At 36.4% G+C, this 15,232-nt stretch overlaps 1 protein-coding gene across 2 annotated transcripts in view; it reads right to left on the reverse strand.

Annotated features, from left to right (window-relative positions):
• Window positions 1-15,232, reverse strand: part of LOC107701420 (sorting nexin-19-like) — a 32,810-nt gene that overhangs the window by 7,513 nt on the left and 10,065 nt on the right. The window lies entirely within an intron of this gene.

Here is a 15,232-nt window from a genome sequence, read left to right on the forward strand (position 1 = left end):
ATAGATAGATAGATAGATAGATAGATAGATAGATAGATAGATAGATAGATAGATAGATAGAGTCTGTATAGATGTGTCTCTATCAGATTTGCCCAAGTGGCAGCTAGCTCAGTCAGGTTGCATGGAGATCATGAGTGGACAGCCATAAATTTTCAACTGGATTGAGATCTGGATATGGACTTGGCCACTCCAACCATCAACATTGTTTTAAAGGCATTCCTCTAGCTTTGGCTTTATGTTTGCAGGCACTTTCATGACGGATCTCCCAAATCACAGGTGTCCAGCAGACTCCATCACATTTTCCTCCATGATTTCCCTGTTTATTTTACTCTCTCAATCGATCTAGGGTCTGCTGAAAAGAAGCATCCTCACATCATGATGCCATTGCCGCCACCACGCTTCACAGCTGGAGCTGTGTTTTTCTGATGATGTTCGTCTTACACCAGACATGCCATTTAGTCTGATGGCCAAAAAACTCAATTTTGGTCTCATCAGACCACATAACCTTCATCCAGCTGGCTTCAGAGTCTCCAACATGTATTCTTGCAAAGATGTCATATGACATTTTTATCAGTGGCTTTCTCTTTGCCACTCTGTCACTCACTCATTAAGCTGTGACTGGCGAAGGAGAATAGATAGATAGAGTCTGTATAGATGTGTCTCTATCAGATTTGCCCAAGTGGCAGCTAGCTCAGTCATTTTTATCAGTGGCTTTCTCTTTGCCACTCTGTCACTCACTCATTAAGCTGTGACTGGCGAAGGAGCAGTTGTAAGCAGTTTCTATAATCTCGGCCACTGAAGCCAGTAACTATTCAGAGGGGCCTCTTGGTGGCCTCCCTCAGCTGTCTCCTTCTTACACAGTCACTTTCCATTTCTTAATCATTGATTTAACTGTACTCCAAGGAATATTCAATCGATGACTTGGAAATCATATTGGATCCTTGCCCTGTGCTTTTCCATTTTTACATTGACTTGTTGGATTTATTTTTTTCATGGTTCAATTTCTGCCACAATTCTGACTCACCAGGCTCTGGAGCTTCCAGATAGAGGTGTATTTATACTACAATGAACAGAAAACCCTGCACTGTAAAAAAAATTATTGTGATTTTAACAGTAAAAGCCTGTAAAATGCTACAGTAAATAAAAATAGTAAATGGTTAACAGTAGGTTTCCTTACTTTACACTATGCTACACTATATCAGTTATGTACATTAGATTTTTATGTTACATCTAATGTTGCTAAATTAATGTTAATTGCATCATTTTATTGTCGTGTTACCATGATGGCATTTAGTAATTGTGTGAATGACACTGTGTACCTTCTATATATTAGTATTTCCCTTCTCAGCCTGTGGAATAGCTGCTTGTGATGAACTTTGATTCATCATGTAACTTTCCCATCAACACCTGTTTTTGGAGGTTGTCAGTGTATTATAAAGGTACAATACAGACATTAAAGGGTTAGTTCACACAAAAATGAAAATTGGCTTGTGTTTTACTCACCCTCGAAGCATCCTAGGTATATATGACTTTCTTCTTTCAGACGAATCCAGTCGGAGTTATATTAAAAATCATTCATAATAAAACGTGCCTCACACGACTCCGGGAGGCGAATAAAGGCCTTCTGTAGTGAATCCATGCGTTTTTGTAAGAAAAATATCCATATTTCAAATGTAATAAACACTTTTATATCACTTCCGCCAACTGTCATAAGCGGAAGCCGTGCCGGCGGATAACGTAGCACGTCGGCGTTGCGTGATTAGTGACGAATGCGGAGAGACAACAAAACAAAACGCTGGACACGAATTAGAAGTACAAACCGAAGATTTGCAAAGAAAAATGTCGGAGGATTTTGATATAAGCCAAGAGGAGACTGTTTTTCCTTTGCTAAAGTAAGGAAACTTTGCTTCCTTTGCTCCTATTAAACAAACTCACGGGACTAGCATATCTCAGAGGCGCGCGCACTGCGCATACGTCATACGCCTTCAGCCGGAAAGCCATCCGCGTATGAAAGATAACGGAAGTGAGAGAAAAGTGTTTATTATGTTTGAAATATGGATATATTTCTTACAAAAACACATGGATTCACTACAGAAGGCCTTTATTCGCCTCCCGGAGCCGTGTGAGGCACGTTTTATTATGAATGCGCGAGCTTTATTTGACGACTTGTGGACTGTTCAACTGCAACACCCGCTGACTGCAATGATAGAGCTTGGAATAGCCTGGAACATTTTTAATATAACTCCGACTGGATTCGTCTGAAAGAAGAAAGTCATATACACCTAGGATGCTTCGAGGGTGAGTAAAACACAAGCCAATTTTCATTTTTGGGTGAACTAACCCTTTAATACTTCAATAGTTTGGTATACCAACATTATAATCAGTTAACAGAATATGTTTTTAATGTAAATTTAAATTAAGTCTGTAAAACCTAAAATGTTGCTACCATATATTTAAAAGGTAAAGTTCTAGCAACCACAGCTGCCTTTTTAACGTAAATTTCACCCTTTTAAAAAAAATTCACAGTGTTTTCTACTCAACTGTTCTATATTTTCAATCTCTATTTAACTATTTATATGAATTCTAAAACTATATTTAGAAGAATCATATAAAAGGGTGAATACTTTTTATTTTAGATCACCTATTTTGGATAAGCGGCTTATTGACAGATTCACAGCTTTGTTTAAACAAGTTAAGCCCCTTTCACACCAAGAACAATAACTATAAAGATAACGATATTAGCCTCCACACCAGCGGACGGTATCGTCTGTTTATTCTAAGCGCACGCGCGTCTGCTGCTTTAAATTCTCGAGCTCGTTATAGCAGGATGGATTCTGATTGGGTGTCAATGTTTGTATCGTTCATCAGCTGGAAAAAAAATCGTTCTGAAAGTGATCCCAACGATATCGTCTCTCTGTGCCATTATCGTTATAGCTGTGGTGTGGACTATTCTTTAATATTGAGAACGATTTTTAGAAATATATCTTTAGCATTATCTTTATAGTTATCATTCTTGGTGTGAACGGGGCTTTAGTCAATGGTAGAAACCCTCTATCAATTATGTAATTATTAACTGAACTACCAATTAGTTTTAATTTATTTTACTTTAAACAAAGTAACTATCAATTAACTAACTAACTGTAATATACAAAACTGTCAACAAACGAATAAAATACATTTGAAGGTAATAGATAGATAGACCAATAGATAGAATGATAGATAGTACGACAGATAGTACGACCGACCGACAGACAGACAGACAGACAGACAGACAGACAGACAGACAGACAGATATGATCAAAATTTGTCTCACTTTAGGTAAAAAACATGGAATAATAGCAATGAAATATAAAAGTCTAGGAGCATGAAATGGCCCACAGAGACATAAAGCGATTCTCGTGCAGGTGTTTGTGTAACAGGTGTCTGTGCAGACTAATTATTCAGAGATTCTTGTCCAAATACAGGCAACAAGGAGACCAATTCAGCTCCTGCTTTCTTACCAAATGGAACATAATGACCTTTATGGGCAGCCAAGAGCTGAATTGCATCAATTTGCGCTGTGAAATAATCAAACGCTCTGGGTTGTGTGCCAGCTTTTTTAAACAAGCCATTGCAAGTTAGCAGTCTGTTTCAAAACCCAGAGGAATGTTGGACCAAAACAAATTGTCTTTCCCAAATCCAAATTACAGACAGACAGACAGACAGACAGACAGACAGACAGACAGATATGATCAAAATTTGTCTCACTTTAGGTAAAAAACATGGAATAATAGCAATGAAATATAAAAGTCTAGGAGCATGAAATGGCCCACAGAGACATAAAGCGATTCTCGTGCAGGTGTTTGTGTAACAGGTGTCTGTGCAGACTAATTATTCAGAGATTCTTGTCCAAATACAGGCAACAAGGAGACCAATTCAGCTCCTGCTTTCTTACCAAATGGAACATAATGACCTTTATGGGCAGCCAAGAGCTGAATTGCATCAATTTGCGCTGTGAAATAATCAAACGCTCTGGGTTGTGTGCCAGCTTTTTTAAACAAGCCATTGCAAGTTAGCAGTCTGTTTCAAAACCCAGAGGAATGTTGGACCAAAACAAATTGTCTTTCCCAAATCCAAATTAACTGGTTTATCTCAGATTAATCCATCTCCATGTACAACTATTGCAAAACAAGCACATACTTTCACCTCAGAGGCCACATCCTAAGCTAGAAATAGTTTCTTTTAGGGATGCACCGATACCACTTTTTCCAGTACTCGCCCGATACCGATACTTTTATTTTTGGTATTTGCCGATGCCTAGTACTGATACCAATATTTTTATTGCATATGTACATTTTTTAAATATTGGGTACAGAAACCAAAAGAGTATGTATAATGTTAGTTTGTTAACTTCATTTAACAAATAGATACAGTCAAACCAAAATTTATTCAGACATCTTCAACATTTCTCACATTATCACAGTTTATTCACTATAGTTTAGAAAATGGTAATAAAATATAACAAGAACTCAGAGTTAAACTGTGTCAGAACAAATTCAGCTTGATAATGTCAGATAACTTTGATAGAAAGGTATGTAATGGATTACAATCGACCAAAAATTATTCAGACAGCTGTTAGTATGACAGTATTTACACAACTATCAGTACTTAGTCGGGTGACCCTTAGCCTCAATGACAGCCTGTAGTCTCCTGGGCATGCTGTCATCCAGCTTCATGCACACCTCAGCTTCAATGTTTTTTCCCAGACTCGGTCTGAATAATTTTTGGTCCCATCCTTAACTCCTTTCTGCTGTCTGTTGTTCTGTTGTCGGTGTTTCTTTGTCTGAACATGGTGCTTATCACATGCTGTGTGGTATCGGCGTTTGGTATCGGGGCATTTTAACGAGTACGAGTACAGGAGACCAGTATCGGGCCCGATACCGATACCAGTATCGGTGCATCCCTAGTTTCTTTCCACGGATAGCATCTTGTACAGGTACCTTTGTTTGTAAGGAATCATCTCTGGTGCAATTTACACAAACTGTGACTGCGATATGAGATTAAAGCATCATTACAGAGATTTTCCATAGGGACGTGATAACAAGGCTGTGTGGTCTTTTTTCCACATTGGGCAGCTGATAGGTTCATCGAGAATTTTCAGTTGAATCTTTAACTTCTGTCATAACAATATTTATAATCTTTCTTTCATTCTCTGGATGACTGGCAGATCCTTCTATGCCGTGCCGTGTGCATCTAGAAATGATGGAGCATGATGAATGCTGGCTTTACAATCAATACACCTCATCCTGTAAGAATGCAGGGAAGATGTTCAGTTTCTTTCGGCACTGACTAAACTTGCTTATCTCCAATCAGATATTTTTGAATGTCTGGTTTTGTGGTTGCATGTACACAAAGAGTACAATACTATCACTGTTTTCGTCATAACAGTGTTGTTATGGAAGACCTAGATGGAAAAAAGTTCCTTTTTAAACACATTCTAACTTTGCTTATAGATAATTTTATAATATTCAAGTTGAAATAATGTCACACAACGTTATGAAAAAGCGACCATGTTTGTGATAACTAAAACTGATTTGAATTTGTAACCATGGCCTTAATTGAATGTGTGCAAAGTTTATATCTATAAAGGGACATTCTATAGAGTGTTGTTGGAAATAAATCACATCAAGGGATTTTTTGAAAGCTTGACTGCTGTCAAAAAAAAAACAAGATGGATTGGCAGACTGTGTTTTTCTGTGTACAGTCTTGGCTGTTTTATATCAAGTATAACCCGTGGATGGATTCGCTGCAGCGATGTGGGTAGTCTACAGTCTGGTACTGTGCAGTACTCCAGAATGATGGAAGAGAGGAAGACAAATGTTTTGCGGTGCAATAAACCAGGGTTGGCAGGCCTTCCTTACCTCAAACCTTCCCAAACTTCCTGTTTATGAAGGAAATATTGGCAGGCACAGCAGAACAATCTATCATAGCAGCATAGCATTTTAACACATACGCAAGACAAGAAAAGGATACAGATTTTTCCTTGGAAAACAAATGGAGAATCTTTACACAATCGATCTATCTGTCTGTCTGTCTTTCTATATGTCTGTCTGTCTGTATATGTACGTCGTTCATACAGTTTATAGTGACCACCAGGGGCGATTCTAGGATTTTCATTTTAGGGGGGCTCAGCCCCCAGTGAGGGTATAATAATAATAATAGCCTAATAAAAAATAAATAAATATATATATATAAAAAATAAAAAATGTTTGATTAATAGTCGTATACTAAACTTATTGCAGTATTCCACTGTATTGCATGGATAGGTATAACATTTGAGTACTGAATAAGCCAAATTCAAGTCTTCATGATCTCACACACACACACAACCCGTTTACTGTAGGCTACAAACACAAAATTTTATTGTTTGCATTTCTAGTATTCCTTATCTCAAGTAGGCCTATGCAAACCTCTTTGCCACATGCATTGGAATATGTATTATATTGAAAGTTAAATTTTCAAATGAAAATAGCAACATGATCGTTTTATAAAGTATGCGTTCATATGTGCTCATATGGAGGAAACAGCTGTGGTGTGATGAGGGGTGAACACAGCGAAAACTTTACTGTAGATGGGAAACCGATTGCTCCCCCATGACATTTTGTAAACTGTTTTTATGACAAAGAACTGCACAGATGCATATATTATAACAGTATATCGATAAACACACACCTTGTCCTCTGTTTCTCGCACTGAGCCGCTGTGGTCTGCTGATTGAAGAACTGAGGAGCCGATCGAAGTATGCCGCCGTTTTCATATTAAATTTAAAGGGGACTAAGGCGATCACGATTTCGTGTACAGTTTATGGAGATGATCGCATAAACTGTTTTATAGCCCCACTAAAAATGGCCTAGTGACGCCCATGGTGACCACATCTGTTAAGGAAAAAAACACTAAAAGGTCCCATAAAAATAGTCTATACAAGTCAAATCAGTTTAAAATGATCTGATAAATGATTCTGAATGATACTTAAAATGATACTGATCTGATACTGATAAAATTAACTATTTAAGGGCAAAATATAAATGAAAGATTTAAAGGGACAGTTCCCTTCAAAAATTAAATGGTATGTGTTTTTCTAAAAAAAAATTTAAAATTCTGCAGAATGACAATGTTTTATGGGCTTTTTATGCCTTTATTTGGACAGGACAGTATACAGTTGACAGGAAAGCATTGGGTAGAGAGAGGGGGTTGGGATCGGCAAAGGACCACGAGATGGGATTCGAACTCGGGTCGCCGCGAGTGCAGTTGCACTGTATGTCGGCGCACTAACCACCGACAGAATGACAATATTTTTTTTAAAAAATTTGTCCATATAATGAATGTCTAAATCAACACTATAAAAAATAAGAAATGCAGAAGTGAGTCATTAGTTCATTTTTTCAGAATAGATAGACACCTCTCAAAATGCTTGCTACGGATGCCAAAATACGCAAAAAATCGAACCCGACCCAAATTTTTTAATGGCGGACGAAAGTTTCGGACGCAATGTGTAAACGTGATTGACACAGCGTGAGGTCGTATTTATTTTTCATTGTGCGAAAATTTCAGACTCCTTGTGCAATGGCCTTAAGTCTTAAGTCTTCAGTATCACACAACCCTTCAGAAATCATTTGAATATGCCAATTTGCTGCTCAAGAAACAGTTCTCATTATTATCAGTATTGAAAACAGTTGTGCTGCTTAATATTTTAATGGAAACCGACAATTTTTTCACAATAATTCTTTGACTAGAAAGTGCAAAAGTACCTTTGGAGGGTAGTGCCAAATGATGATAGTATTTGCATTTTTGTGTGAACCATTTCTTTTAACAATGGAACATCATGAACATGTACTGTAAACATGTCCATCACAACATGCCACGAATCAAGACTCCATATGAACGCATTAATCAAATTAAGAAAAGAACATTTGAGAACAGCCAATCAAAACATGAAGCATATTTCCACAACTTCTTGACATCTTCACACAGCATTTGACAGTAGACACCGCCATCAAGTGGTTTTACACACAATCACTAATGTAGAGCATGCGTTGCTCGATTCTGCTTGTGAAGATCTACCTTCATGCAAGGTTCAGATCCAACTCTAATCAAACAAACCTGAGCCGGATAATCAAGGTCTTTAAATCCCCTCGAAAATTACAGGCAGGTGTGTTAGTGCTGGAGCAAGAATCAGTCCCACAAGTTATATAAGAACAGACGGTTCGCATGTTTGTCTCAGGAGTTACTTTAAGTCAAATCCGGTGCAGGTTCTGCAGTCATTTCCCAGCAGTGGGCTAAATTTAGGGATCAATATAGTGGTTAAAATTCTCGATCATAGCTACCATTCCACCGCTGTTATCAAGAGCACAGGCGTACGTTTAAAAATAATTCTCATGTGATATAACCGTAACCATCTTTATGTCTCGTGGCTGTATAAGAATAAGTCTGACTGTCCTGAAGTGATGATTGATTTATTGCTAAAAAAAAGCAACAATATTTCATCTAGGCCCTTTGGTTTTCCTTCTAAGCCACTTTGTAAAAAGGCATGCCTAAGGATTGTGCAGCAGAATGTGTAAATTTCCATTTGGAAATGGCTTTTCCCTCTGAATAATTAGCCAAACAAAGACATCCGGTCCGGTGCTAGAAGAACCGCAGACATCGGTTAAGTAAACTAATTCTTTCCCTCAGATGATGTCCGATGTGTCTGTTTGCACTGAGGCATGAACAGCAGCTGGCTCATGTTTCTGTCTCGCTTGCTTCCACATGATCACACACTGCCATTTCAACAGGACCTGTCCGGCATGTTTCTATTTGGAGTGTCATTACACTCATTCTGTCATCCAATGTGTGAGCCAATTCATATGTGGCAGGTGTATTGTCTTAATAGACCGATTTAAGCAAAGTTATTAATATATCAATATACAGTGGTGCTTGAAAGTTTGTGAACTCTTTAGAGTTTTCTATATTTCTACATAAATTGCCTATATGATCCAGAAGATCATCAGATTTTCACACAAGCCATGAAAGTAGACAAAGAGAATCCAATCAAACAAATGAGCCAAAAAAGATATACTTTGTCATTTATTTATTGAGAAAATGATCCAGTGTTACACATCTGTGAGTGGCAAAAGTATGGGAATCTGTGCTTTCAGTATCTGGTTTCAGTAGCCCCTTTTGCAGCAATAACTGCAGCTAAACGTTTCTTGTAACTGCTGATCAGTCCTGCCCATTCCTCCATACAGAACCGCTTCAATCCTATGATATCGGAGGGTTTCCTCCTATGAACTTGACGATTCCAAAACATTAACTTTGTTCTTCTTTAGCCATTCTTTTATAGAATGACTTATGTGCTTGGGGTTGTTGTCTTGCTGCGTGACCCATTTTCTCTTGAGATTCATTTCTTTGAGAGGTGTCCTGATATTTTCCTTTAGAATTTGCTGGTATAATTTAGAATTCATTATTCCATCAATGATGGCAAGCCGTCCTGTCTCAGATGCAGTAAAACAGGCCCAAACCATGATACTACCACCACCATGTTTCACAGATGGGCTAAGGTTCTTATGCTGGAATGCAGTGTTCTTTTCTCCAAACATAATGCTTCTCATTTAAACCAAATTTTTTATTTGGTCTCATCCATTCACAAAACATTTCTCCAATAGCCCTCTGGCTTGTCTACATGATCTTTAGCAAATTGCAAATGGGCAGCAATGTTCTTTCTGGAGAGCAGTGGCTTTCTTCTTGCAACACTGCCATGCACACCATAGATGTTCAGTGTTCTCCTGATGGTGGACTCATGAACATTGACATCAGCCAATGTGAGAAAGGCCTTTAGTTACTTAGAAGTTACCCTGGGGTCCTCGTGGACTATTACATGTCTTGCTTTTAGAGTGATCTTTGTTGGTCGACCATTCCTCCATTTGTACACAATTCGTGGATCTGTGGAGTCCAAACTCATTACACTCCAAAAAATAGGCTTATAACTAAATTATGTGTATTTTGCTTAAAATAAGTAACATTTTCTGCCAGTGGGATAGGTAAAATATTCTTAAAGAGTATTTTACTCACCCCAATTTTACCTGTTTCAAGCAAAATGCACTTAATTTACTTTTCCCCCTGGAAACAAGAGTAAATATCTTACGTCGTTTTGCTTATCTAGAAAATGCATCTTAATTTACGAATTTTTAGATATTTTGACTAGAAACAAGACAAAAATACTAAGTAAGCTAAGCCTTTTTTGCAGTGTAGAAATGCTTTTATAACCTTTTCCAGCCTGATGAGCAACAACAACTCTTTTTCAGAGGTCTTTAAAGTTCCCCTTTGCTTGTGCCATGATACACTTCCACAAACATTAATAAAATAATGTTCTTTAAATAAAACAGGGCACACACTAACACCTGATAGTCATCCCATTGATTGAAAACATAAAAAATGACAAAGTATATATTTTTGTCTCATTTGTTTGATTGGATTCTCTTTGTCAACTTTCAGGACGTTTGTGAAAATCTGATGATCTTTTGGGTCATATTTAGAGAAATATAGAAAATTTTAAAGGGTTCAAAAACTTTCTAGCACCACTGTATATACAAAAGTCACAAAAACACCAAAATGTTTAAAAGTTCTAACTAAATCTACATTCTAACGTTTTATAGTAAAAATCTATAAAGATGTGTATCAAATGCTGATAAAATCAAACATTTCTTTTTTTACCTTGAGTCTTGGAGACTTTGACAGATTATAAGAAAAATATGACTGTTTAATTCTGTTTAATTGTGATATAATTTCTGCAGGTCATTAACAAAAACCAGTATTACATAAACCAGTGTTACTAAATTTCAAATTGCTTCTCTGTAATGGCTACACCCACATGTGCCATGAATTTGTATATAATTTGCCATTTTTACCACACAAATTGGCAGCAGTGTTAATCTTACCAAAAACAAAATCTTTACTTAAATATGCCTTCATAAGCTCTACAAAGTGACTGTGATTACATACTGAAGGTCAACACACTTATGTCTCTAGTTTGTTAGTAACTACACATTCTTGAAGGACCAAACCTTTTCACATGCCAAACGGTGATAGTGTTCAAGTGAATTAGTAGTGATTTTCTAAGCAACTGTAGATGTAAACTGCAGATTTTTTGACAGAGATGTTTCTCAAACAGTTATTTTAATAACATATTTTAACTTCTAACTTAACTTAATCTAACATTTCTTAAATATTGCACTCAGTCCAAACCTACTCTCGCCTGATGAATCCAACAATTTAATAGGATAATTACTTTGTTCAGATATCAGTTACAGAAAACAAGCTCTGCAAAGAGAAATGTCCCACTAGAAAAGTTCATCCTTGGCATATGAATTGACATTGACTAAACCTCCACTGTACTTAATTGATCGTAACAAAAGGAAGCTTTGTTTCATCCAAAGAACCTCTCCACAAAACTGAAGATGGCAACAGCTTCAATATCAGCACAATCCAAACAGTAGAAATAACAAGAAGTTGAATGTTCTTTGGGTTATAGTGGCCAGGACAGCAAGAGGAATAAGATTATGCAGCATGCTTTTCCATCAAGAGACAAACAGCATGTCCAGACACCACCACTTGGTGGTTTGAAATATTGTGTAGACATTCTAAAACGCTCTCCTTCAAAGACACTGAGATAACCCAACAATGCAATGCAAAACAAAACGTTTTCTCAATCAAAATGCCCCACTCAGTCTAAGTGGTTAAATGTCTATTTTGAGCTCAATGTCAATCTAAAGCCATAGTGACTAAACAAAAACAAATGTGAGGCAATGATGTCAATACGATGTGGGGACTCCTAGGGGTTTCTGTGCTGGTACTGCATGATCTCAAACTAATATTTTGTGAATAAAATAAAAAATTATTTGGCAAAAACACAACATTAAGTCAAAGTTAGTCAATCCAGAACGTCCGCGTGATGTTTTGCCCCAAATCTTTGAAGCGCAAATCCCACCCCATAGCTAATTTCATTGGTAAAACTAAACACGTCGCAGTCATCTATCAAGAAAAGTTCCGACTTCATGGATTCACTTCAGAGTTCAATAAACATTACAGTTTGGTCCGATCGTGATTAAGACGTGCTACCAATGCTTTCCACCTTATTTTGCTACACAGATTATGGGAAAGTGGAAGCATTTAGAAACAGCAGCCACTCAGCCAAAAAGTGGAAGACCACATAAAGTCACAGAGTCGCCAAAGCTCTGCTGATTCCATAACTGAAGATTGTCAATCTTCCACAGGCATTAATATCAGCACAAAAACTGTGCAGCGGGAGCTTTATGGAATGGGTTTCAATGGCCGAGTAGCTGCATGTAAGCCTCACATAACCAAGTACAATGCCAACAATCAAAAAGAGTGGCGTAAAGGACATTGTTACTGGACTCTGGAGCAGTGGAAATGTCTATAGGTTAATAATTAGAAGAGTAACAGTGAAGTAAAAGTAAAACTCTGCACTACAAACCAGTGTGTATTATTATGATAATAAAATGGTATGATAAATACTACTTTGCCATCAAGAAGCATAACATACTGGAAAAATATTTACTGAGAAAAATGGTGACGTGCTCAATACTTATTTTACCCGCTGTACATACATACATACATATACATACAAATGGAAGATCAATTGAAGTCCTTTGCATTATGAAATACAATATTCCTAATTTTGGCAAATATAGCACACCCAGACAGCAAACAAATTTGGCCCAGATTTATATATATATATATACACACACACATACAAAATAAAAGTTTGTTTTCACATGATATTTATGTACTGTGTATATTTATATGTATATAAAATTTAAGAAATATTTACATGTAGGCCTATATATATATATACATATATTCATATTTATATATGATTTACCTATATATAAGTAAAATATAAAGATGTCTTACATATAATTATAATGCAGAGAGGTTGTAAATATATGACATCTATTTCTTAACTTAAATATATACATGTATGTGTGTGCATTTATACATATATACACAGTACACACACATATTAGGTAAACACAATCTTTTATTTTGGATGCGATAAATCGATTTGTCATCCCTGTCAGTTCTGATCGGTCCTGTCATAATAAAGGCAAAAATGACAAAAAAAAAAAAAAAAAAGACCTCAAACTTGTTTGAGAAATAAAAATGCACTGCATACATTAGGGTTAAAAAAATGATTGCTTAAAATGCAACATGCCAGAAGCATGTTAGTCACTGCAATAATGATGATCCAGTTCTAGATTTTTCTTCTTTAAATCTATATATGATGTCTTGGTTTCACTGTTCTATTCTGTCGGGATTACATAATATTCTCATGAGTTTGAAATAATTAGCCTATAGCATGTGTTAATCTCTCGACATTATATCCCACATTCAAGCATATATTATAATTAATCCTGACCGATTATAATGATAAAACTAAGACATCATTTATTTCCTAGACCACACTGTATACAATATACATTATTTACAATCTTTGCATTAATCTACAGTAAACAGAGTGACTAAATGTGCAAGACCAACAATATATACAGGGGTGCACATAAGTGGTACGCAGGTGCGCATGTGCGACCAAAATAAAAATTGCGCGGTGTAAATAAGTTCAGACCGCTCATTTGCATACCGACAAGGTTGACAGCAGTTAAAGGGGTCATATGATGCGATTTAAATTTTTCCTTTCTCTTTGGAGTGTTACAAGCTCTTGGTGCATAAAGAAGATCTGTAAAGTTATACACCGTATATTAGTGCTGTCAAACAATCGCATCCAAAATAAGTTTTTGTTTACATAATAAATGTGTGTACTGTGTATATTTATTGTATATATAAATACAAACACATGCATGTATATGTTTAAGAAAAATATGTTGTTTATATTTTAAATATATTTATATATAATATAAAATATAAATATATTCACCGTGGACGAAGCGGAGTCCAGCCCGGGGTCGCGTCCTGTTCCAGAACAGTTCAACCCAAATATTCAGATGTGTGAAAAAATTCACATTTTATGGAGGACTGTTTCCTGATCCTGGTAGAGTAGACAACAATGCCGGCTGTTCTGACTCACAGACTGTAAGTAAAATTACGTCATATTTAAAGGATTTGCCTCTGATGATTCAAACACGAGTTTTGAGCAGTGTAGAGTAGCGCTTGTTGTTTGTCATTTCTCCGATCACAAATGCAGACATGGTTTTGCAACGCGTAAAAAGACAGTATAAGTCATTATAATCCGTAATTATGTCCCCACTGGATGCAACAAATGCCTCGTTTATAATGGGTTTTACTGGTTTTGTCTCGTCGCTCCGGCCAGACAGGGCATCACAGTATAATGTTCTTTTTAGCAACATCATATGACCCCTTTAATGCACAATTACAATTTTAGATCGACAAAACATAATACTAAATAAGATTTCTATTCGAACTGAAAACATAAATCTAGGCTATCCGCTGCCATTTTCAAAGCACAAAGCAAAACTGTGACATTTAATTCATTCTTTGCTGACACTCGTCACTCTGCACAGCAGTGCATATACTTACTTGCCGGCAACACGCCAAAATAAAAGTTTGCTGGTTTTAAGTTTGAAAATGATAAATAAAAAATTTATATATATATAAAATATTAGCATTTTATTTTTAAGTCTACTATAAAATAATTGTATTTGTATTTAATACTCCCTTTTTATTTTAAAACACAATAGTATTATCACACTTTATTATTTTGTTTATTTTATAAAATAAAAAAATCAAGTGCAATAATATTATTATCACTATTATTATTTTTTTATAGTTATATTTAATGGGTCACACTATGTGCAGTGTGAGGACCAAACCAAATCTCCAGGTGCTCTTTTGAGAACCAGGCTAAAAAAAATTATGTGCACCCCTGAATATATACTACTACTAATGGGTTTTATAATACTGTGCATATTTATAGATTTTAAGATGATGGCGACAGGAGCATATGTGAGTGAGTGAGATGAAATATCATAGAGAGATGACAGAAGTGTTGCCATTTATGATAGATATGTCCAGAAACACACATCCAGGGTGCAAACTGTCTGGCTTCTCAAATATGTATCAGTAGGGTTGCCACCTTCAGCGAGGCAAAATAAGGGACACCCATAGCTTGCGACAACAGTTGTACACAGAAGCAGCTCCGGGCTGATGACGTATGAGGTCA

Source organism: Sinocyclocheilus anshuiensis, unplaced genomic scaffold (genome assembly GCF_001515605.1).
Source record: "Sinocyclocheilus anshuiensis isolate Anshui unplaced genomic scaffold, SAMN03320099.WGS_v1.1 scaffold1906, whole genome shotgun sequence".
NCBI classification, from domain to species: Eukaryota; Metazoa; Chordata; class Actinopteri; order Cypriniformes; family Cyprinidae; genus Sinocyclocheilus; species Sinocyclocheilus anshuiensis.